The sequence below is a fragment of the Oryctolagus cuniculus genome, chromosome 7 (assembly GCF_051225735.1).
Source record: "Oryctolagus cuniculus isolate XC-2025 breed Fujian yellow rabbit chromosome 7, ASM5122573v1, whole genome shotgun sequence".
Classification (NCBI taxonomy): Eukaryota; Metazoa; Chordata; class Mammalia; order Lagomorpha; family Leporidae; genus Oryctolagus; species Oryctolagus cuniculus.
Genome location: NC_142873.1, coordinates 105,659,046 through 105,681,929, shown reverse-complemented (window position 1 = coordinate 105,681,929; position 22,884 = coordinate 105,659,046). Strand labels below are relative to the sequence as shown.

General features: G+C 48.2%; 1 long non-coding RNA gene across 1 annotated transcript in view; it reads left to right on the top strand.

The window, feature by feature from the left end:
• Positions 1-13,825, top strand: part of LOC149125671 (uncharacterized) — a 32,850-nt gene extending 19,025 nt beyond the window's left edge. Inside the window, exons 2-3 of the long non-coding RNA XR_016236746.1 lie at positions 13,349-13,576; positions 13,714-13,825. This is a non-coding gene — a long non-coding RNA (uncharacterized LOC149125671). The remainder of the gene's footprint in view (positions 1-13,348; positions 13,577-13,713) is intronic.
• The last annotated feature ends 9,059 nt before the right edge of the window (positions 13,826-22,884 follow it).

Here is a 22,884-nt window from a genome sequence, read left to right as displayed (position 1 = left end):
AGGTAGGGAGGTCGTGCCCTCTCTCACTGTGAGATACACTTCCTGGCAAGAAGAGGAACCGGTGGGCTCCCCTGAGAAGCATTTGTAGAAGCCATCCATGAACGCTTTGTTGGGTGCTGCCCACTGTGAGCTCCCAAAAGCATCAGGGGGAAGAACGGCGTGTTGAGCTGTGCTGTTTTGATTCTCAGTCCCTCTCCCAGCCTAGCACATGTGACCGACACACACTCTGTAATTTATTGTTAGTGTTGGCAGGGCAGCCTGTAGAGAGACCAGGCCATTTGGCAAACATCTGCTGAGTGCCCCTGTGTCCCTGCCAGGCACCCTGCTGGAGAGTCTGAGGATACAAAGACAAACAAAGCAGTCCTGATCCCAAGGAGCTTCTATTCCAGAGGCAGAGGCCGAGGCCGAGGCAGAGGCAGCCATTCAGCTAAAAGGAATTGAGTACCCTCTAGGTACAGGGTAACTGTGCTGCTCAGGTACCCGCTAGGCTTTGGGGATTTAACAGGGAGTAAGACCTAGTTCCTGCCCTAAAAGGGCAGTGTGGCTGGTGTGGGTGGGGTAGGACAGGTTATTACAATAGGGTAGGCTTCTGGCTAGGGTGGGCAGAAGCTCAAGGTGCTATGGAGATCTGGTGGGCCCCCTTAACCCAGAATGCAAGGGCAGAGCTGTCCTGGATGAAGTGTTAGGTTGTAAAGGGGCAAGTCGGAACTATTTGGGTGACAAGCAGAGGGTAGTAAGTGTGTGTGTGTGTGTGTGTTTCTGCCACTGAGGGTGAGGAGAGGCCCTTCTAGGCAAGGAAAGCTGAACTAGCACAAGAAAGGGGCCAGGGGCTGAGAGAGCAGGTCAAGTTCAGAACTGCTGGTGGGTAGAGTACAAGGCCAGGAAGGAGTGGTGGGAAGTGAGGTTTGCAGCAAGTTAGGACAAGATCTTGCAAAAACTTGTTCATCATGCTAAGCAAAGACTTGAACTTCACTCTGAAGGCAATGGGAAACCAGAGAGGTGTTTCAAAAGTTAGATTTGATTCATTAATTCCACAAATATTTATTGAGTGTTAACTATGTAGGTATTCACTATCGGAGGAGAATCTGGGAATTTGATGGTGTGAAACAGCTCTTAGCCAGCTGGAGCTCATGATGCAATATGAGAGAGATTAAACAAGCTGATTTTTCTTAATAAGGAGAATGTATTAGTGTAATATTTACATAATTAAAAATTAATTTAAAAAGATCGTCGCGTGCCAAACCATCACCCAAAATAAATACATAGTTATGGAGTGTGACAAGTGCTGTGAAGGGGACTTTAAGTCAGCTGGTGGCAAAGTGCCAACCCATTGGCTAATAAAAATAGTCACAGACATTTGGCAACTGATCACGGTGTCGCCGCTGCCAAGCTTCAAGTGGATTCTCTCATCTCACCCTTCAAGGCCATCCACTGGATGAGCATCCTCTCCGCATGGGAAAGCACGGTAGACTGCAAAGGCTGCACAACTCGGGGAGGCTGCATCCTGATTTTCATCTTGCAACATGGGAGGAGTCTGGATCAGAGGTTCTTGTCTTCCCACAAGAAGAGTCCAGTTGGCCGGTGCCGTGGCTCACTAGGCTAATCCTCCGCCTTGCGGCGCTGGCACACTGGGTTCTAGTCCCGGTCGGGGCGCCGGATTCTGTCCCGGTTGCCCCTCTTCCAGGCCAGCTTTCTGCTGTGGCCCGGGAGTGCAGTGGAGGATGGCCCAAGTGCTTGGGTTCTGTACCCCATGGGAGACCAGGAGAAGCACCTGGCTCCTGCCTTCGGATCAGCGTGATGCGCCGGCCATGGCGGCCATTGGAGGGTGAACCAACGGCAAAAGGAAGACCTTTCTCTCTGTCTCTCTCTCTCTTACTGTCCACTCTGCCTGTCAAAAAAAAAAAAAAAAAATTCCAGATGTGAGACCCGGAGTAGCCATGGGTATGCCAGTGAAGTCTCGTGAAGCGAACACACAGTCCAAGAGGGCATCTCAGCAAAGAGCTGAGAGCCTGGTCTACCTTCACACTGGAGTTTGGCAGCCAAAGGACCGCGGTCCCTCCTCCCCGCCTCCCTCTTCTTCTGGGATATTGGTGGGTGGGGAACTTTCTTGGTGTGGAATTCATGAAATTCCTCCAGGGGCTTTATCAACAGGGTGTGATTAGACTCAATGCCCCCCTGGGGCAAGGTGGGGAAGATTCCGGTAAGCTGTCCCCTGAGGGGGACTGCGACACAACTTTTTTTTTTTTTTTTTTTTTTTTTTTTTTAAGATTCATTTACTTATTATTTGTAATGCAGAGTTACAGAGAGGCAGAGGCAGAGAAAGAAAGGTCTTCCTTCCGTTGGTTCACTCCTCAAATGGCCTCAAAGGCCAGACAGATCTGGGCCAGTCTGAAGCCAAGAGTCAGGAAGTTCTTCTGGGTCTCCCACGCAGGTGAAGGGGCTGAAGCACTTGGGCCATCTCCCACCACTTGCCCAGGTCATACCAGAGAGCTGGATTGGAAGTGGAACAGCCGGGACTTGAACTGGCATCCACAGAGAATGCTGGCCATGCAGGCAGTGGCTTTACCCACTAAACCACAGCCCTGGCCTCCCTAATTTTGATATACAAATGCAGGTCCCTTCCAAGCTGGCTTCTGTGATTCTTCCCTCATCCGACCACACCAATGCCCATCTTTGTCCTTCTGTCCTTCTCAGACACATAGGCTGAGGTCTCGCTTCCTGCCCACCATTAGCAAAGATGACGGGTTGAATAAGGGCTCCCCCAGATGCACGCATCCTAATCCAGAGAATCTGTGGCTATGATGCCATCACAAGGACTTCGAGGACAGGATGAAGGCGAGAACACTGGGACAGGGAGATTTCCCTGGGTTATCGGAGGACGCCAGTGTTGCCACAGGGTCTTTGTAAGAGGTGAGCAGGTGGCCGGTGCCGCGGCTCAATAGGCTAAACCTCCGCCTTGCAGCGCTGGCACACTGGGTTCTAGTCCAGGTCAGGGCACCTCTTCCAGGCCAGCTCTCTGCTATGGCCCGGGAGTGCAGTGGAGGATGGCCCAGGTCCTTGGGCCCTGCACCCCATGGGAGACCAGGAGAAGCACCTGGCTCCTAGCTTCGGATCAGCGCGGTGCGCCGGCCGTGGTACGCCGGCTGCAGCAGCCATTGGAGGGTGAACCAACAGCAAAAGGAAGACCTTTCTCTCTCTCTCTCTCACTGTCCACTCTGCCTGTCAAAAAAAAAAAAAAAAAAAAAAAAAAAAAAAAAAAAAAAAAGGTGAGCAGGTGAAGCCCGAGAGAGGGCTGTGAGAATGGAAGGAAGCAGAGGTCGGAGTGATGCTCTTTGGAGCTGGAAGAAGGGCCCAGAAGTGGGGGGGCCCTAGAAGCTGGAAAAGGCAATGCAACACTTCACGAGGGTCGGGACAGGGGCAAGGACATCAGCCTGTCCTTATAACTCGAGTCTGAACCAGGCTGGTGACAGCAAGAAGCAAGAGTGTAGTCTGCCACAAGAAACACGCAGGTAAGCCTTCTTGTCCACCAGTGATTCTCAATGTGTCCTCAGGACACTGTCACTAGACCCTCAAGGTTAAAACTGTTTTTATTCTACTTTTCTCACAGTGCAGGCCAGAGTTTCTCAGAGGCTACATGACATAAGAGATAACGCAAAAGGAAAATTCAGGTCTCTTCTATTAAGATGGACATGAAAGAGATTTGGAAAAAAATGTTTTGTTTTTTTTTTTTTTTGCTTTGGGTTTCTTTTTCTTGCAAAAATGCCATTTATGCAAATATAAGACTTATTGTTGCTATTTTAAGATGAGTATATATTTTAAACACTTCTAACACTTAAAAAAACCTTCTTTTTTTTTTTTTTAAATATTTATTTGAAAAGCAGAGTGGTAGAGAAAAAAGGAGAGACAGAGAGAGATCTTCCATCCACCGGTTCACTCCCCAGATGGTTGCAACAGCCAGGGCTGGGCAAGGCTGAAGCCAGGAGCCAGGAGCTCCATCCTGGTCTCTCACATGAGTGGCAGGGGCTCTAGTACTTGGGCCATCCCAGGCCCCGTTAGCTTGAAGCTGGAACAGAAGCAGAAGAGCAGGGACTGGAATGGGCACTCGGCCGATACGGGATGCTGACGTTACAGTGGCTTAAGCCACTGCACCACAATGCCAGCCCTAATATGGCAAGTATTTATCGATCCAAGCAAAGGTTCTTTGAGATCCTCAATTTTATTTATTTATTTATTTTAGGAGTAGAAAGCAGTTGTGGGGCCAAAAGATGTGGCATCTGCGGTTGCACACAAATTTCTAGGCTTGTCTCTGGTTACTTATTTGAGCTAAATCGTTAGACTTTTTTTTCAAAGGGTCAGTCTCTTTCTAATAAGTGGCATGAGTGGGGCAAATGGAACCTTTCAGATTTCACAGGTGGAACGCTGCAGGGTTAAGGGACACGCACAATCGCACTCAGCCGATCAGAATTGAAAAGGGCTGAAGGCCTTGTGTTTGCCCCCAGGCCCTAAGCTTCTCCCAGAGTGTCTCAGAAAGGGGTGGGTCTGTTGGACTCAGGCCTGGGGAGGCTCACTGCTCCGGCTGCTGCAAGCAGGGAAGGGCTGAGCCGGCCTTCTCCAGGCTGGTGCTTCCCCGCCTGTGCTTAGAGCTCCCTCTACAGGCAGAGAGTAGATTCTACACCATTCCTGCTCGATTCCTACTGCTCCAGCTAAACTTTAGCTAGCCCAGGAGCAGCTCGAAGTTCACGCTTTCTTGGAACAGGCAGTGGGCAGCAGCAAGAAGCTCCATTGTCACAGGAAGAAGGAAAAAAAAGCAGAAAAGAAAAGTAACCTGTTGCAGTGGTGAAAGACCGACCTGAGTCTCGATGCAGGCTCAGTTCACAACAAAGGGTGAGATCATTGGACCTCTCTGGGATTTTATGGTTTGGGAGGAAACAGGAAACAGTGATCTAGCCACAAAGACCCTCCCCTGTCTAGCAGCCTGAGACGCAAGCACTAACTGTCCACAAGTCCTGTACCAGAAAGGGGCTTGGTTCAGGGATCTCCTTGCATTCACTGATTTGGCTCATCTGAGTTAGATTTCAGAATGGCTCTCTCCAATTATGGAAGGCACTGATTCTGCCCATGAGCAAAAGCATTTCTGAAGACCTTTACAGTTCATCCATTTGTTTATTGTTTTTTAAAGATTTATGCATTTACTTGAAAGGCAGAGTTACAGAGAGAGGGGAAGAGACACAGAGAGAGGTCTTCCAACTGCTGGTTCACTTCCCAAATGGCTGCAATGGCAGGAGCTAGGTTGATCCAAAGCCAGGAGCCAGGAGCTTCTTCTGGGTCTCCCATGTGGGTGCAGGGGCCCAAGCACTTGGGCCATCTTCTACTGCTTTCCCAGGCCATAGCAGAGAGCTGGATCAGAAGTGGAGAAGCCAGAACTTGAACCAGCGCCCATGTGGGATGCTGGCACCGCAGGTAGATGCTTAACCCACTATGCCACAGCCCCGGCTCCACTTTATTCATTTATCAAGAAAACATGTGGGGGCTGGCACTGTGACATAGTGGGTAAAAGCCTCTATCTGCAGTGCCCACATCTCGTATGGCCTCTGGTTCAAGTTCTGGCTGCTCCACTTCCGATCCAGCTCTCTGCTATGGCCTGGGAAAGCAGTAGAAGATGGCCCAAGTGCTTGAGCCCCTGCACCCGCATGGGAAGACTGGGAGGAAGCTCCTGGCTCCTGGCTTCAGATCTGCACAGCTCCGGCCGTTGCGGCCAATTGGGCCAGCAGATGGAAGACCTCTCTCTCTCTCTGCCTCTCCTTCTCTTTCTGTGTAACTTACTTTCAAATAAATAAATAAATCTTAAAAAAAAAAAAGGAAACATGTGGCCAGTGTTATGGCACAGCAGGTTAAGCTGCCACCTGCCATGCCGGCAAACCGTATGAGCATCAGTTGGAGTCCCAGCTGCTCTACTTCCAATGCAGCTCCCTGCTAATGTGCCTGAGAAAGCAACAGAAGATGGGCCATGTGTTTGGGCCCCTGCTCCCACATGGGAAATCTAGATGGAGTTCCAGGCTCCTGCCTTTGTCCTGGCCCAGCCCTGGCTTCTGTGGCCATTTGGAGAGGAGAAACCAGTGGATGGAAAATCTCTTTCTCCTCTTCCCTTCACCCCTCTCTTTGTGTCTCCCCCACCCCAAAACTTTGCCTTCCAAATAAATAAATCAATCTTTTGTAAAGGAGAACAACAATAATGAGCTGGCATTGATTGAGCTATGCACTGGGCATTGACCGAGGACAGAAGTATGTCTTCTCGTTTGACCCCCACCATAATGCAGTGAGGGAGGTACAACCATTTCTCGCACATTATGGAGGAGAAAACTGAGGCCCCTGGCAAGCCTAAGGGAATTGTCAGGATCACAGAGAAACCGTGTGGCAGAACCCGAACTCGAGACCAGCCATGTGGCTCGCAGCTGCAGCAGTGGACGTAGCCATGACACAAGAGCTTGCCTCTTTGAAGGGTTGCTGTGTCCTTGGACCTTGACCTTAATATCACAGTGATCCCACAAAGCAGCTCCTAGTGTTTCACTCGTATGAAAAGAGGCTGATTCTCAGCTCACACGGCTGCCGAGTGGTGGAGCCGAGTTTTGATCTCTGAGACTTCGGAGTGGTGCCCTCTGTAATGACTCACAGCTGCCCACAGGCCAGGCGATGAGACTGACCAACTGCGTCTTCACGGAGCTTACACGATAGTAGCTTCGTGGGCTAATAATGGCTGCTGATACTTACTGAGCAGTGTTCTAAGCCGTTACACGTATGAACTCTTTTAATTCTCACAACACACGATGAGAAAGAGCTGATTAGTAGCCTATTTTGCAAATGAAGATATCAAGGTACAGGGGGAAGAGGAGCCATGTAAATTGCCCAAAGCTCCACATTTGGGATTCAAATGCAGTGAGCTCGCTCTAGTACCCATGTCTTCAACTACTACATCATCCAAAGAGCAGAAGGCTCCTGTAGCAAGGGGTCACCGACCCAGGCAGGAGACAGCAGAGGGCAGCAAGCCCGGCCTGCAGAGAGACCCCCAAGAGTGACATGGTGGATGAAAACACTCCGTCATGGTAATCGGGGGCAATGACACCACGCACGACGGGTCTGCCCTCTCTTATGTGGGTGCTCTCTGGAGGGCCAGCAAGGACCGGGGTCCTGAGAACATGTGCACTAGAGTTGAATGCGTAGCTCAGGAGGGGTCATGGATGAGAACCTGGCTGTTCTCGGGAACAGAGGTAGGTGCTAAGTCAAACTGACCAGGCTTAGAGAAAAGGGAACTTCTGAATTAGAGCCATCTTCCTGGGGGCACCAAAGAGAAAGTTCCTAGCTGCGGGGAGATGGCAGGGCCCAAAAGCAAGCCAGGAAGCAGGTGGTTTCTCGGTCACAAAGTTGTGGCAGAAAAAGCACAAGCGCCAGGATGGAACAGGGCAAGGACTGACCAGGTCCATCAGCCAGGATTTCTCCTGAGCTCTCTTCTCAAGAAATACAGCATTTATTCATCTATGAGGAAGGGGAGAGAGATGATAGAGATACAGAGAGTTACGGAAAGGAAGTGAGAGGGCTCTTGTCTGCTGGTTCATGTCCAAGTGCCCACTGTGTCTTTGAACCCTGGAAAAGCCAGGAGCCAAGAAATCAATCCAGGTCTCCCACGCAGGAGGAAGCAACCCAATCACTTGAGCCACCATCATTGTATCACAAGGTCTGCTTGAATCAGGAGCCAGAGCTGGATCAAACCCCAGGTACTTCGCTATGCAACATGGGTATTTTTTTTAAAAGATTTATTTATGTATTTGAAAGGCAGAGAGGCAGAGGCAAAGAGGCAGAGAGAAAGAAAGAACTTCCATCTGCTGGCTCACTCTCCAAATGGCTGCATTGGAGCTGGGCCAATCCCAAGCCAGGAGCCAGGAGCCAGGAGCCAGGTCTCCTATGAGGGTACAGGGCCCTAAGGACTTGGGCCATCTTCTACTGCTTTCCCAGGCCATAGCAGAGCTGGATCAGAAGTAGCAGAGAGCTGGATTGGAAATGGAGTGGCCAGATCTTGAACTGGTGGCCCATGGGATGCCACAGTGCTGGCCACGTGACATGGGTATCTTAACCTGAGTCTTAACTGCTAGGCTAAATGCAAGCACTGTAAGTATGTCTTTTAACTGGGTAAGATAGAATTTGGGGATACACTCCAGTATGAATGAGATCATCCAAGGACCATGGATAAAAGAGAAGTCATTTGGGACTTAAGTGGAGAGTAGGAGTGACCATGTTGAGTTGAGTCTGAACACAACAAGGGAAGTGGAAGCAAAGAAGGAGCTTGGCCGTCTCATGGAAGCCACAGAGGGAAATGTCATGGGCTCTTAAAGGGGACTGAACATCACGTCAGGGATTCTTACAATCTCTTGTGTGTCTGCACATGTGGGCTTTGTTCTGCTTTCTCCCCAGCAGCTCTGTTGCTAGCCCATGTGTTGCAACGAGGCTGTCATTGGCTCCCAGGCATTCATGCCACAGTTCCAGCCAGAGAAGTAAACTGGACTCTGAGTCTCAGCTCCCAGTTTGCAGGAGTACAGATTTGATTGGCCTGCCTTTGGCCAGCTGTCCACTCTGGTCAACCTGCTAAGGCCAAGAAGGAGGACAAGCACACCTGTTGAATGCTCACCCCACAAAGGTGAGAGGGAGCGAGTTCTGTTCCCAGGAAGACGGGTTGAGAACTGCCTTGTAGGGGCTGGTGTTGTGGCCTAGGGGGCTAAGCTGGTACCTGCCATGCCAGCATCCCATATTGGAATGTCAGATTGAGTCCTAACCATTCTGCTTCCTATCCAGCTGGCTGCTAATGTACCTGGAGAGGGAGCGGAAGATGGCTCAAGGACGTGGGCCCCTGCCCCTCTTGTGGGAGACCAGGATGGAGTCCCTGGATCCTGGCTTGGGCCTGGGCCAGATCTAGCTGTTGTAGCCATTTGGGGACTGAACCAGTGGATGATCTCTCTCTCCTGCTACCACCTGCCACGGGTCACTCTGCTGTTCAAATAAATCGATCTAATTTTATTAAAAGAATGGGCTTGTGGGTCATGAAAATATTTGGAATGATGTCCACCTTAGTCTGAAAACAGAACACTGGGAACCCTGGCACTGATGAGATGTCAGAGCACTGGAGTCATGGAAGGAGATGGAGAGGAACTTTCCAAGCTGTTAGGCAGCAAGGGAAGGAGGGAATCTGGAGTCCTGGGAGAAGCACATTTGTTTAAATTAGCCAGGAGGCATAAAGGGGTAAATGTTACAGAGCAGTCAGGAAGGATGAGCAGAGCCCAGGCTGTGATGTAGTAGGACAACCCACTGCCTGGCCCAGGCTGTGATGTAGTAGGATAACCCACTGCCTGCAGCGCTGGCATCCCATATGGGCACCAGTTTGAGTTCCGGCCGCTCCACTTCTGATCCAGCTCTCTGCTGTGGCCTGGGAAAAGCAGCAGGCAGATGGTCCAAGTGCTTGGGCTCCTGCACCTACGTGGGAGACCTGGAAGAAGCTCCTGGCTCTTGACTTTGGATCGGCCTAGCTCCGGCCATTGTGACCATTTGAGGAGTGAACCAGTGAATGGAATCTTTCTCTCTCTTTCTCTGTCTCTCCCTCTCTCTGCCCAAAACTCTACATCTCAAATAAATAAAACCTTTAACAACAACAACAAAAATGAGTGGTGTCAGAGACCATCGAAAGTCCCTGAAAACCTTTCAAAAATACTTTGAATAAATTGGTGAAGAAATCAGATTTCTGTGGGTTGAAGAATATGGCTGGTTGCATTTATGTAAGTAAATATAATAATGTTAGTTTTTGTAGTACTGTCAACTTTGGAGAAACACTTTACTTACATTGTACGGAGCTGATATTATTCAGGATTTAATTATTTAGGCCTGGAAACAGTAAACATTTCCTCCCACTCTTTACAGGGTGGCACTGTGAATTAAATAGACCTTATCTTCCCATCTAGATTACAGAAACAAACTCATATCCTCAAAATAATATTTTTAAAGGGGGAGGGAGAAGAAATCCAAAAGGCCAATAAACATATGAAGATGTGCTCAGCCTTCTTTGTAGCAATGGATATGCAATTGAAAACCACAATGCATACTCATCATATTCACAAAAATTAAAGAGTCTGAAAATTCTAGGAATTGATGAAGTGTGGAACAATGAGAATAATTCTAAAAAAACTGCTTGCAGGAGAACAAATTTGCAGTCGAAAAGTTACCAACTTATCTTTTTTTTAAAAAAATTATTTATTTGAAAGACAGAGTTACAGAGAGAGGTAGAGAAAGAGAGAGAAAGAGGTCTTCCACCTGCTGGTTCACTCACCAAATGACCACAATGGACAGAGCTGAGCTGATCTGAAACCAGGAGACAGGAAATTCTTCCACGTTTCCCACATGGGTGCTGCGGCCCAAGGACACGGGCCATCCTCTGTTGCTTTCCCAGGTGCATTAGCAGGGAGCTGGGAACTGAAGTGGAGCAGCCAGGACCTAAACCGGCACCCAAATGGGTTACTGGTATTGCAGGCTAGAGCTTAAACTTGCTGCACCACAGCACTAGCCCCCAACTTATCTTTTTTTTTTTTTTATGATTTTTTTTTATTTGAAAAGCAGACTTACAGAGAGAGAAGGAGAGACAGAGAGAGGGAGAGAGATCATCCAACTGGTGGTTCATTCCCCAAATGGTCAAAACAACCTGCCCTGGGCCAGGCTGAAGCCAGGAGCTAGGAGCTTCTTCTGGGTCTCCCAGGTGGGTACAGGGGCCCAGGGACTTGGACTATCCTCTGCTGATTTCCCAGGCACATTTGCAGGGAGCTGTTTCAGAAGTGGAGCAGCCAGGACTCAAACTGGTGCCTATATGGGATGCTGGTGCTGCAGGTAGTAGCTTAACCCACTGTGCCACAGCACTTCCCCCAACTGATTTATTCAACAGGGTGCTGTCTGCTTAGAACACATGGGGTCACTGTGCCCTGTTCAATAGTTCAATGAAATGACCTGTTTTAGAAAACAGCTTGGAAATTTTTAGTTACGTTGAAGATTCACATTATCTCATCATACAATAGTTTATCTCTTAGGGATATAGATGGAGAGATTGTGTATATGTGCATGGGACATAAGTCCAACAATGTCCACAGCATGATTGTGCTTAATGGACTGATTATGATGTGACTATTCCTGTTCCTTCTACCCCCAGATTCATACATTGAAGCCCTCACCCTCAAGGTGATGGTGGGGCCTTTGGAGTTACCTTGGTTAGATGCGGCCATGAGGATAGAGCACCATGACAGAATGCGTGCCTCGCAAGAAGAGGGAGAGGCCCCACAGCACTCACTACTCTATTTAAGGACACATCTAGAAGACAGCATTGGAGCCAATGCTGTGGCATGGCCAGTGACACGGGCATCCCATGTCAGAGTGCAGATTTGAGTCCCAGCTGCTCTGCTTCCAATCCAGCGCCAACCACTGGGCTCATGTGTGGAGTCAACCAGCAAATGGAAGATCCCTTTCTCTGCCTTTCAAATACATTTTTTAATCTTAATCTTAAATAAAAAGAAAAGACAGTCATTTGCAAACCAGGACCAGGTCTCACCAGACACTGAGGCAGGCTGTCAGCACCTTGCTCTAGGGCCACCCAACCTCCAGAATTTTAAGAAATAAATGTCATCTCTTATTTTTCTTTTTTAAAAAACATTTATTTATTTACCTACTAATTCATTTATTTTCTGAAAGGCAGAGTGACAGAGGGAGAGAGATCTTCCATTCGGTAATTCACTGTCCTGAGTGGCTGCAACTCAGCTGGGTTTGGGCCAGGCTGAAGCCTCTCCCCCGGGGGGTGACAGGAACGCAAGCACTTGGGTCACCATCCACTGCTTCCCAGGTGCATTAGCAGTGAGCTAGACCAGAAGCAGAGCAAGCAGCACTCAAACCAGTGCCCCATTATGGGATACGGGTGTCTCCAGCTGCAGTTTAACCCACTGCACCCCAGCAACTACCCAGGAAATACATTTCTGTTTCTTAAGCCGTCTTAATCCAGGACCATCCAAAATAAAATGGCAAAACACAACTGCTGTGTATTCACAATGGGATACCAGACAGTGAAGAAAAAGGACACATCTAACGTGGAAACATCTCACACATGTGATACCGAAGGAAAGAGGGAAGGCACGCAAGGATACAAGAGGATGTGTTCCGTCAAACGCAGTTCAAAAACAGGCAGAGCTAGAAGAAATGTTATACAAAGACTAGTGGGGAGCCAAGGGGGAGGCTGAATAAAAGCAAGGGAAGGATTTTCAGAAAGTCAGGGTGGTGGCTACTGCTGTTGGTGATGAGGCTGGGACTGGAGTGAAGCTTGCTAGACCCCTCAGGGCCGGCAGTGTTCAGTTTCTTGACCTAGGACTGGTCATATGGACCTTTGCTGTATAGTTTGTCATTGAGATATACCTGAATGTGTTGTTATGTGCTTTTCTGCATTTTTGTTTTATTTTTAAAGGAAAGAATCAAAAGGGGGAGTACTGGATGAAGAGGGGATATTTGAGTAAAGATGGTGTCTTGAGCATATATATGTTCTACTTCTTGCTTTTTCCTAGAACTTTCCTAAAAATGTTGTGCTTGTGTGTGCACAGTCATGCATGTGTGTGCACGTTTCATAGACTTAAACAAGGCTAGAGGTGCAAGAGAGAACAAAACAGATGAATGAGTGGTGAATGGCTCAACAGTGAAGCAGAACCCTAAATTGGCCATGAAGAAAGCTGAGAACTAATTTTAATTTCACCACATAATCTTGAAATGCTCAGGGATTTGAGGTATCTGGCTGTTGGGAAATAGTGTTAAGTAGGTGCTAATGTAGGGAGGATTTGTTGACAGTTATTTAACACCCTAGGTTCCCTTCCTCCCCCGACACTGCAGGATGGCTGCTGATTCCTTCTCCAAGTAGAAGGTTGGAGGTTGATTTTCTAGAAAAGGCAAAGCACAGAGTTTCTGGGTCAGGGGACACCAGGCACAGGTGAGGATGGGGGCACACACACAAGCACACACAGAAGCCCAGACCCCACGCTTTGCACCAGCTCCTGGAAAGCTGGTCACCAGGCCTTTACCATACATGTCTGGGCAATGGCAAGAATCTGTTCTGGGAAACATGACCAGCCCAAAGGGCAAGCACTAAAGATGCTCTGATACTAGGAGCCTCCTCTCAAATGGCTGACAGATCACTTTATAGTGAAATCCAACATCGATGAAAGCCTCCCCCAGAACTTCCAATTCACTTTTTGTTCCTTTAATCTCTCAATCTCTCTCTTTTTTCACTCACACTAAGAAATGCCTTATTATGCAAGATTCCAAGCTAAGCACCAGTAGAGACATTGATGAACCCCACATACCCATTGTCCAGCTCCAACAGTGGCCAGCTCTTGGCTGAGCAACCTTCTCTATACCGTCGTCTACTCTACAACTCTCACCACCGGCTACTTCAAACCCAATCCCAGCCTGCCTAGGATTTCACCTGTGTTTCCCTGTGAATCTCTAGAAGACAAAGACTATCTAAGTAAGTATAACTGCAATAACAGTATCAACTTGAAAACAATTTGGTGGGAGTTACCAAATGATATTCTAATTCTGTCTTGCATCTTCCTTTAGTAGCTGAATTACTTAGTAGTTCTTACGGAGCTGTATCTTTCATAGATTCCTCATGCAAGGCTTCTGGAGACAATGCTTCCCAGGTTCTTGCTGGTTCACCACTGCATGTTTGCGGCTTGTATACTTGAAGATCTCAAGTCTTGGCTCACATGTTCTGTGAGTATCCTAAATATGTTACTCCATTAGCTTGGAGGTTGAATATTACAATTTTCTTTCTTTCGCAAAATATTTTTTTGCCTGTTTGCATAAAATATTTTTTTCTTTTTCACTAAAATCCAATAATTTCAGAATAGAAGTGTTGTGGGCTGATCTTTCCAATACGTGTAATGCGTTCAATGTGTAATTTTTAAAGGCAGCTTGACTGGCATATAATCAATACGTATTTAATACAATTTATACAATTCATCCTTGTAGAATGTACAATCCAATGATTTTGATATATTCCCAGAGTTGTGCAGCCATCACCACAACCAATTCTGGCGCATTTTCATCACCCAAGAAACTCCAGAACCAACAGCAATCATGCCCAGATTTGTTCCTGCCTCCTCCCTACCTTCACCCTCCTACCCTCTGGCCCCAGGCAATCGCTTGCTTTCTCTACATATGCACCTACTCTGTCTATCTGCAACCACACATCTCATGACCCTTTGACCAGCATCTCTCATCACCTTCCTCCTGATATCCCAAGCTTTCCGTAACAACCATGCTCCTCGGTCCTTCTATGAGATCAGCTTTGTTGTGTGTAGTTTTAAGGTCTTTAAAAAAATTCAAGAATGTTTTCTTGAGTTTTGCATTTAGTAGCTGTTTTGCTTCCGTGCTTTGGTCTTCTACTTTGACCTGTCTTACTAGGTGTGTACTGGAAAGTCTTTGCTAGTTTATGTATTTACCACTTTCTCACAAATCCTTTTTTTTTATTTTCTGGTTTTTAAAACATTTCCTATTTTTCATTTTCTATTTGTCTTAAGGAATTTTCCACTTGATTTATTAGTTTTGTGTTTCTTCTAGTTTGCTTTCATTTCTGAACTGATTTTTTAAATTTATGCTTGTTTTCATATTTTTGTCTTGTTTGAAGTATGAGAGTCCAGTTTTCATCTGTTCTGTGCCTCATTTGCTGGTATGCATTGTCTGAAGTGCTATGATTTGCTGCTCGTTCTCTCTCCTTTTTTTTTTTCTTCTGGTAACAGTGTTGTTGGTGTTTGATCACAATCCTATCCTGTTGCTCACTTTTCATTGAAACGAGTTTTCCTGTACTTTCAGGAGGAAACAGTGACAAAGGAGAGTTTTCTGGCTTCACAGGTCTTGAGCTTCCTCTTCTGTTGATTTCATGAAGGAATTTTTAACCATGACCTCATGCTTCCTGACCTCTTCCTTCTGGCTCCCTCCCTTACTCTTCCTTTTCACGTCTTCTGCTTCTTTCCCCCCTCTTGTTCCTATCTTGCTCAGTTTGCATTTTTCCTCCTAGAAGTTTGTCCTCAGATAGGACTTTGCGGTGGAAGGCTGCTTTGGTCTGTTCTGAGAGTTCCTAGGGCCTAGATCCCTGACCGCTGTAGCAAGATCAGATTTTCTCGCAGGCTCTTTGTTCTCACCAAGAATGAGAAGCCTTCCTTGGAACTCCAGCTTTGCTCTGGTCCCCCATGTGGCCCACAGCCTGCACTTTCCCTTAGAGTTCTTCGGTGACCAGCAGTCCTCGAGTTCTCGGGGGTGTCACTAGGCCCTGTACCTCCCCTCCTCTCCCTTCTCTAGTATTGGTAGCTCGTCCACTCCTATATTGGTAGCTATTGGTAGCTCTCCTGCACTCCTATATTGGAGCTCCAGGAGAGGTGAGTGGCCAGGCTTTGCCGTGGGTGTTGTCAGTGCCCTTTGGGTTTTGCTGACCTAGCTACTGTGAATGTTTAAGGTAGGATTCAGGGGAAATCGCACACTTGGTGAACTGTTTAATTGCATACTATATGAGGATGAATTTTATGACATATAATTTATACCTCAAAATGGTTAAAGCATTAACCAAGCTTTTGCCATTACCATTGGCATCTTCCCCAAATTCTCCTTGCACCTAATCATGTCCATAATTGAAGGTCACCAGGTGTCAAAGGGAAGTCTCCAAAACAGAGATCACCAGTCCTCCACATCCCATCCTCCTGCCTGCCTGGGCACAGGGAGAGAGTCCCTGGCACTAAGGCCGAGCTGTAGCCAAAGTGACATGTGACCTGTCTGGGCTGAGGCATTTAAAAGTGGGCGTGCTTTCTGGACACTCCCTCGTCCTCCGGCACTGGAAACCTACAACCTCGCCTGTTGTCACCTGACCAACAGGAAAGATAGAAATCAAAGCAAACAAAGAGAAAGGGCAACTTAGAGAAACCCAAACTTCCAGAGAGAAGAAAAATAAAACCATCAGGAATCTTTTGCAAACTTTTCCATCTTTTCCCATTTGTTTTGTCTGAAACTTTGAATAGCCGTTTTCCAAATTTGCTTTGTAAAAGTCCATTAATGTAGACCCTGCATAGACAATTTTTATATCTTTTTAATTTTATTTATTTTATTTGAAAGATAAAGTTACAGACAGTGAGAGGCAGAGACAGAGAGAAGGGCTTCCGTCCATTGGTTCACTCCCCAAATGGCCGCAATGGCCGGAGCTGCACCAGTTCGAAGCCAGGAGCCAGGAGCTTCCTCTGGTCTCCCACACAGGTGCAGGGGCCCAAGGACTTGGGCCACCTTCCACTGCTTTCCCAGGTCATAGCAGAGAGCTGGACCAGAAGATGAGCAGCCAGGACTAGAACTGGCGCCCATATGGGATGCCAGTGCTGCAGGTGGAGGATTAACCTACTGTGCCACTGCGCCAGCCCCCATCTTTTTTTTTTTTTTTTTAAGATTTATTTATTTATTTGAAAGGTAAAATTACATACAGAGAAGGAGAGACAGAGAGAAAGGTTTTCCATTCACTAGTTTACTCCCTAAATGGCCACAACAGCTAGAGCTGGGCCGATCTGAAGCTAGGAGCCAGAAGCTTCTTCTGGGTTTTACATGCAGGTGCAGGGACCCAAAAAATTTGGGCCATCTTCTACTGCTTTCCCAGGCCATAGCAGAGAGCTGGGTTGTAAGAGGAGCAGCCAGGATACAAACTGGCACCAATATGGGATGCTGGCACTGCAGGTGGAGGCTTGGCCCTCTATGCCACAGCGCTGGCTCCAGCACTGCTCTGTGTGTGAGAAGGTCATTTTGTGGAGCCAGCATGACACAACTGGTCACCTCTTTCTACCCCACTGAGTAGTTCTGGACAGCAGGTAGATCCAGTGACAACTCTACTGAGTGGCTTCACAGCCAAGACTTTAACTTTTATTAACCTTGGGTGGATGATTGGAAGCGACACACATCCCTTTAGGTAAAGCGGAGCCCACAGGTAAAGCACAAGTTCCCAGGAGAGCAAACTGAGCCAGAGGACCAGGACTTACACAACAATGTGAACTGTGGTCGTAACAGTGGGGAAGGGCATCCTGGACTGCTGGTGGGTAAGCCCTGGGGACTGGGGTATGACAGGGTTGGTCAGAATTCCCATTTTCATCAGTTAAAATGGTGTGATTTAAGCAAGCTGCTTATCCTCCAACCCACAGCTTAGTTTTGGCCTAAGGGTTACATGAGATTATCCATGTGGAGGATATAGTGCAGTGACAAATTTTAGCAAGCACTGGTCAAATTCTAGGCGTGTCTCCAAGATTGTGGGCTCACCTCTTGAAGCTCACTGCCAACAAAGAAAGTTACCTATCCTTGCATTTGACCTCTCCTTGGCTGAGGTCAGGGTTCTAGGGGGTGGGGATGGACTTGCTTCAGATCCTTTGTAGTTTTAGGAGACTGGATGGGCTCAGTTAGTACAAAATTCAGTTCCAAGGAAAGAACTGTAGGGGGCAGAATTGCAATGGAGAAAGGACTCTGATTAGCCGGCTGTTCAACTCACTTTCAGTAGCTGTTTTCACTGAAAAAGTGGATAAAAGCAAAAAATCTGGCACACTGTGACCGAGTGTTTCATAGAGACCCCTGCTGCCCGGTGGACACAGCCGTCCCGTGCTGTTGATACACACCTTTTGTCTCCTGCCTGGGGAGCTGCTCTGGGGTGAGGCCGTCTGAGCTGCCAGCTTGGAAAGCAAACCAGGAAGGGCAGGAAAGCGACCTGAGGGCTCCTGTGGGCTGCTGGCTCTGCAGGTGGTTTTGATCTTCCAGGCTCAGGATTTTTGGGTGCTCTTTGCAAAGCCTTTTTCAGGACTTTTACAGATGATGAAACACCATAGCACAGAGGTGCAGAACAAAGGAACTTGGCTGAACACCCAAATGCCCATATTCCAGCTACCCCCACCCCCACCCCAACGTGTCCTTAACCACACTGGTCACCTGCCTGCCAAACCAGTTCCTCCTCCTGCTTCTCCAGCTCAGTGCATTGTCACCATTACCAGGGTGTTGCCCGGTCTCCTCCCTCTCCCTCTCTGTCTGCCTCCCTCTCACCCCAGACCAATCCTAATATCTGGGTGACTCTATCCTGGAAGCATCCTGGTGCTCTACCACCAAGGGCATGCTCAGTGTTCCTCCCACACTGACCTTGGCAATGACCTTGGTAGGCAGACAGCTGCCTCCAGTTACCTGCAACTCATCATCTCTCCACAGTATGCCAAAGCATCTTTCTAAAACTTGACACATACCCCAGCAAATTTTCAATGGCATTATTACTAAAGAAGGGAAGTATAGGTATTAGGAAATGTAGCTGTCTCCTTTTCCACACGCAATATGAGCCAGGAACTGCGCTGAAAAGATGACATAAAGCTCCCACTTCATCATCAAGTTTGCATGAAATAATGCATGCAAAATGCCACTTCAGTGCCATTTTCTTTCCCTTCTCCCTGTAGGTCTTGTCTCAAGTGCAACTCCTCCCATTGGGCAACTGCCAGAGATCTTTGTTGAGTGACTGAAGGAATTCCCTGATGGAAATCATTAGTACTTCCTATTTTGTTCAAAGATTTATTTATTTGAAATGCACTGTCACAGACATGGAGAGAGAGAGAGAGAGGGAGAGAAGAGAGAGAGCTGGCGCCACGGCTCACTAGGCTAATCCTCCGCCTTGCGGCGCCAGCACACCGGGTTCTAGTCCCGGTCAGGGCGCTGGAGTCTGTCCTGGTTGCCCCTCTTCCAGGCCAGCTCTTTGTTGTGGCCAGGGAGTGCAGTGGAGGATGGCCCAAGTGCTTGGGCCCTGCACCCCATGGGAGACCAGGATAAGCACCTGGCTCCTGCCATCGGATCAGCGCAATGTGCCGGCCGCAGCACACCGGCCGCGGCGGCCATTGGAGGGTGAACCAATGGCAAAGGAAGACCTTTCTCTCTGTCTCTCTCTCTCACTGTCCACTCTGCCTGTAAAAAAAGAGAGAGAGAGAGAGAGAGAGAGATCTCCCACACCCTGGTTCATTCCCCGAAATGGCTGCAACAGCCAGGTTTTGTGCCAAGGTGAAATCAGAAGCCTGGAACTCCATTCGGGTCTCCCACATGGGTGGCAGGGACCCAAGTCCTTGGGTCATCATCTGCTACCTTCATGGGTGCATTAGTAGGGAGCTGGATTGCCCTCTGATATGGGATGCTGGCATAGCAAGTGGGGGCTTAACCTGCTGGACCATAATGCTAGCCCCTATTACTTCCTGTTTAGCAAATAAGAAATCAGAGGTTCAGAGAGTTTAAGTAACTTGCCCATTATGTCACACAGTGAGTGATGGAGTCAGTGTTAGCTCAGGCAATCCGACTCCCCAGGCCTCATGTTTAACCACTTGACCAAAGTAAGGATGAGTCACAAGGTCCTTGCATCTCAGGAACACTTGTGCTAGTAGCAGAGATGGAAGTAAACAGAGAACTCCCATATAACATGCTGTTTACATTCATTAGGTGTGACAGGTATTCTGGAACCCAGAAGAAGTAGGCCAGTTATTTTCCTTACCTTCTCATCACACCTCGCAGTCTGGCTTTTGCGCTGCATCAGCATAGTCTTGACAATCTTCAGAACCAAATGCTTCCTTAAAAATAGAAAATTGGGCCAGTGCTGTGGCATGTCAGATAAAGCCACCACCTGCAGTGCCGGCATCCCATATGGGTACCAGTTTTGGTCCCAGCAGCTCCACTTCCTATCTAGCTTTCTGCTATGGCCTGGGACAGCAGCAGAAGATGGCCCAAGTCCTTGGGCCCCTGCACCACATGGGAAACCCGGAAGAAGCTCCTGGTTCTTGGTTTCAGATCAGCCCAGCTCCAGCCATTGTGGCCATCTGGGGAGTGAACCAGCAGATGGAAGACATCTCTCTCTAGCTCCCTCTGCCTCTCTGTAACTCTGCCTTTCAAATAAATAAATCTTTAAAAAATTAAAAAAGACTATATACTTGGAGAGTGGACCCAGCGGAATAGCCGTGGCCCACCTAACTCTGCTGTGTCCCCAGATTGCACCTGCACACTGTGTCGGGGATTTGGATCCTGACGATGGAATCATAAAGACTCTGATGAGCCTTGCCCAGGTGCCATTGGTGAAGTCACGACGTGTTCTGCTCCTGTGGGCTTTCAGCAGAAAGTCCAGCAGCCCACGAACCACGTGTGCCTCAGCTCTTCTGCTCATAAGGCAGAGGTCTGTTACCCAGTGGGCCTGGCCTCATTTCCGTGTGGGTGTGCCCCTGCAACTGCTCCCTCCCTCCTCTCGTCCTCCTCCCTTCCATTTTCTCTCTCTCTCTCTCTCTCTCTCTCTCTCTCACATTCTCCTCTCCTTCCTCAAACAGCTAATCAGCATTTGGGTACTGAGATACAGGGGTCCATAAGGCATGGCCCCTGTTTCTAGAAGTAAAACATTCCCACTGCAGCAAGGAAGAACTTGGACTTCAGGGCCTGAGAGTGTCAATCATAATTCCAGCTTGATTGCCTACTCGCATGTGACCTTGACCAGGTCCTTAGCCTCCATGGCTCTAGGGTTCTCCATCTGTAAGACAGCACAACGCAGAGCTCTACCTCATTGGGTTGCTGTGTGGGCAGCCATGAGAGGATTACATATGGAAGGCACTCAGAAGGGGTCTGGCACATGAAAAGATGACATAAGTGTTGTTATTAGCATGTCGCAGAGGATAGTCATGAAATGCGAGTTCTTGTCACTCACATTCTCCCAAAATAAGTTACGCAGCCTGTAAGGAGATGCTTGGCACAGAAACCTCTCAATCAAGAGAAGCAGTGATTATCATAACTGTTGTTTCAATCTGAATGGAAAATTCTGGGTTATTTAAGGTAAGCTGTTGTGTTTTTTCTCACTGATGAAGCGTGAGAAAAATACAAAACTTATCTGTTAAGGGAATTCTCTAAGTATGACTTTTTTTAAAATTTAATTTATTTATTAGAGAGGAAGGGAGAGACAGGGAGAGAGACTCTGTCCTCTGTTCACCACCCAAAGCCCACAGCAGCTGGGACTAGGCTGGGGCTGAAGCTGGGGGCCAGGGTCCCACCCCAGGGCTTCCACATGAACAGCAGGGACTCAATGACTTGAGCCAGCACCGCTGCCTCTCAGAGCCTGCATGAGCAGGGAAACGGAGGCAGGGGTCAGGGCCAGGAACTGAACCCAGTGTGAGACAGTGTGAGGTAGGGACACCGAAACCACCCAGCTGAACCTCTAGTCTGTAGGACTTCTTTTGTGTCAAGAGACAAAACAGTGATAAACAAACAAACAAGCAAAACCCTAGTGGTGAGGAGAGGCTGAAAGGCTTAACTGGGCAAGGAAGACCCAACTGTGTTGGCATGCAGTGAAGTAATGTTTAAACCTGGTAAGGCGGAGGCCTTGGCCTGCTGGATATGACTGGGGTTAGCAACGTGAGCAGAGTTCAGCAGTCCAGCTCTTAGCAAAGGGGAAAGAAAGACAAAATTTCTACCAACCAACCATACAATGAACACTGTGTCTGTGTGTGTGTGTGTGTGTGTGTGTGAGAGAGAGAGAGAGAGAGAGAGAGAGAGAGATGGGGCACGTAGGGTGTGTGTGTAGAGGGTAGGTGGGCAGAGAGTCTAATTCAGCCTTATCAATTAAGAAGTAAATATTTGGGGCCAGCGCCATGGTGTAGCGGGTCAAGCCACCGCCTGCAGTTCCGGCATCCCATATGGGTGCCAGTTCGAGACCCGGCTGCTCCACTTCTGATCCAGCTCTGCTATGGCCTGGGAAAGCAGTAGAAGATGGCCCAAGTCCTTGGGCCCCTGCACCTGCATGGGAGACCCAGAGGAAGCTCCTGGCTTCGGATTGGTGCAGCTTCAGCCACTGTGGCCAATTGGGGAGTGAACCATCAGATAGAAGAAATCTCTCTCTCTCTCTCTCTCTCTCTCTCTCTCTCTCTCTCTCCCTTCTCTCTCTGTGTCACACTTTCAAATAAATGATAAAAAAGAAGTAAATATTCAAAATTATTCTTAGATGGATCTTTTCATTATTTTTTTGAGAGTCAGAGTTACAGAGAGAGAGAGGGAGACACAGAGAGGGAGGTCTTCCACCCACTTTTCACTCTCCAAATGGCTGCAATGGCTGGAGCTGGGCTGATACCAAGTTTGGATCCAGAGCTTCTTCCTGGTCTCCCACATGCATGCAGGGTACCAAGCACCTGGGCATCTTCAGCTGTTTTCCCGGACCATCAGCAGGGAGCTGGATGGGTAGAGGAGCAGCTGGGACTCGAACTGGTGCTGATGTGGGATGCCGGGGCCACAGACAGGGGCTTAACCTACAGTACCAGCTCTGCATATTTTCATTTCTATTAGATGATTTTAAAGATGCTATTAGGAATACGTATTCCTCCCTGGGGACTTTATTTCCTTTGGACAAAGTTATAAAATTGTACATGCGTTTGAAGTAGATCAACAAAGAGGCACTGTTTCTTTTTTGCTGTGTAGGCAACTCTGCCGGCATTGTCATATGCATGACTTTCTCATTAAAAGTCCCGCCCGCGTTCACCAGTAGGCACTGCACCCCTCCTCCTTATGAAAGATTCAGACTTCCAGACAAACACAGGGAGGCAGAAGGATCGCGCCTGCTCGTGGAGCTTCAGGCCTGGCCTCAGGTGCTGGCACCCGGACGAGTGCCAGCAGCAGCCCGTGTTATTTTCAAAGCCTTGCTACTGCACCTGGCTTGGTCGGGCTCTGGGGGCTTAACCGAATGCAACCCTGAGATGATGCTGTGGGTAAGCCACGCCCACAGAT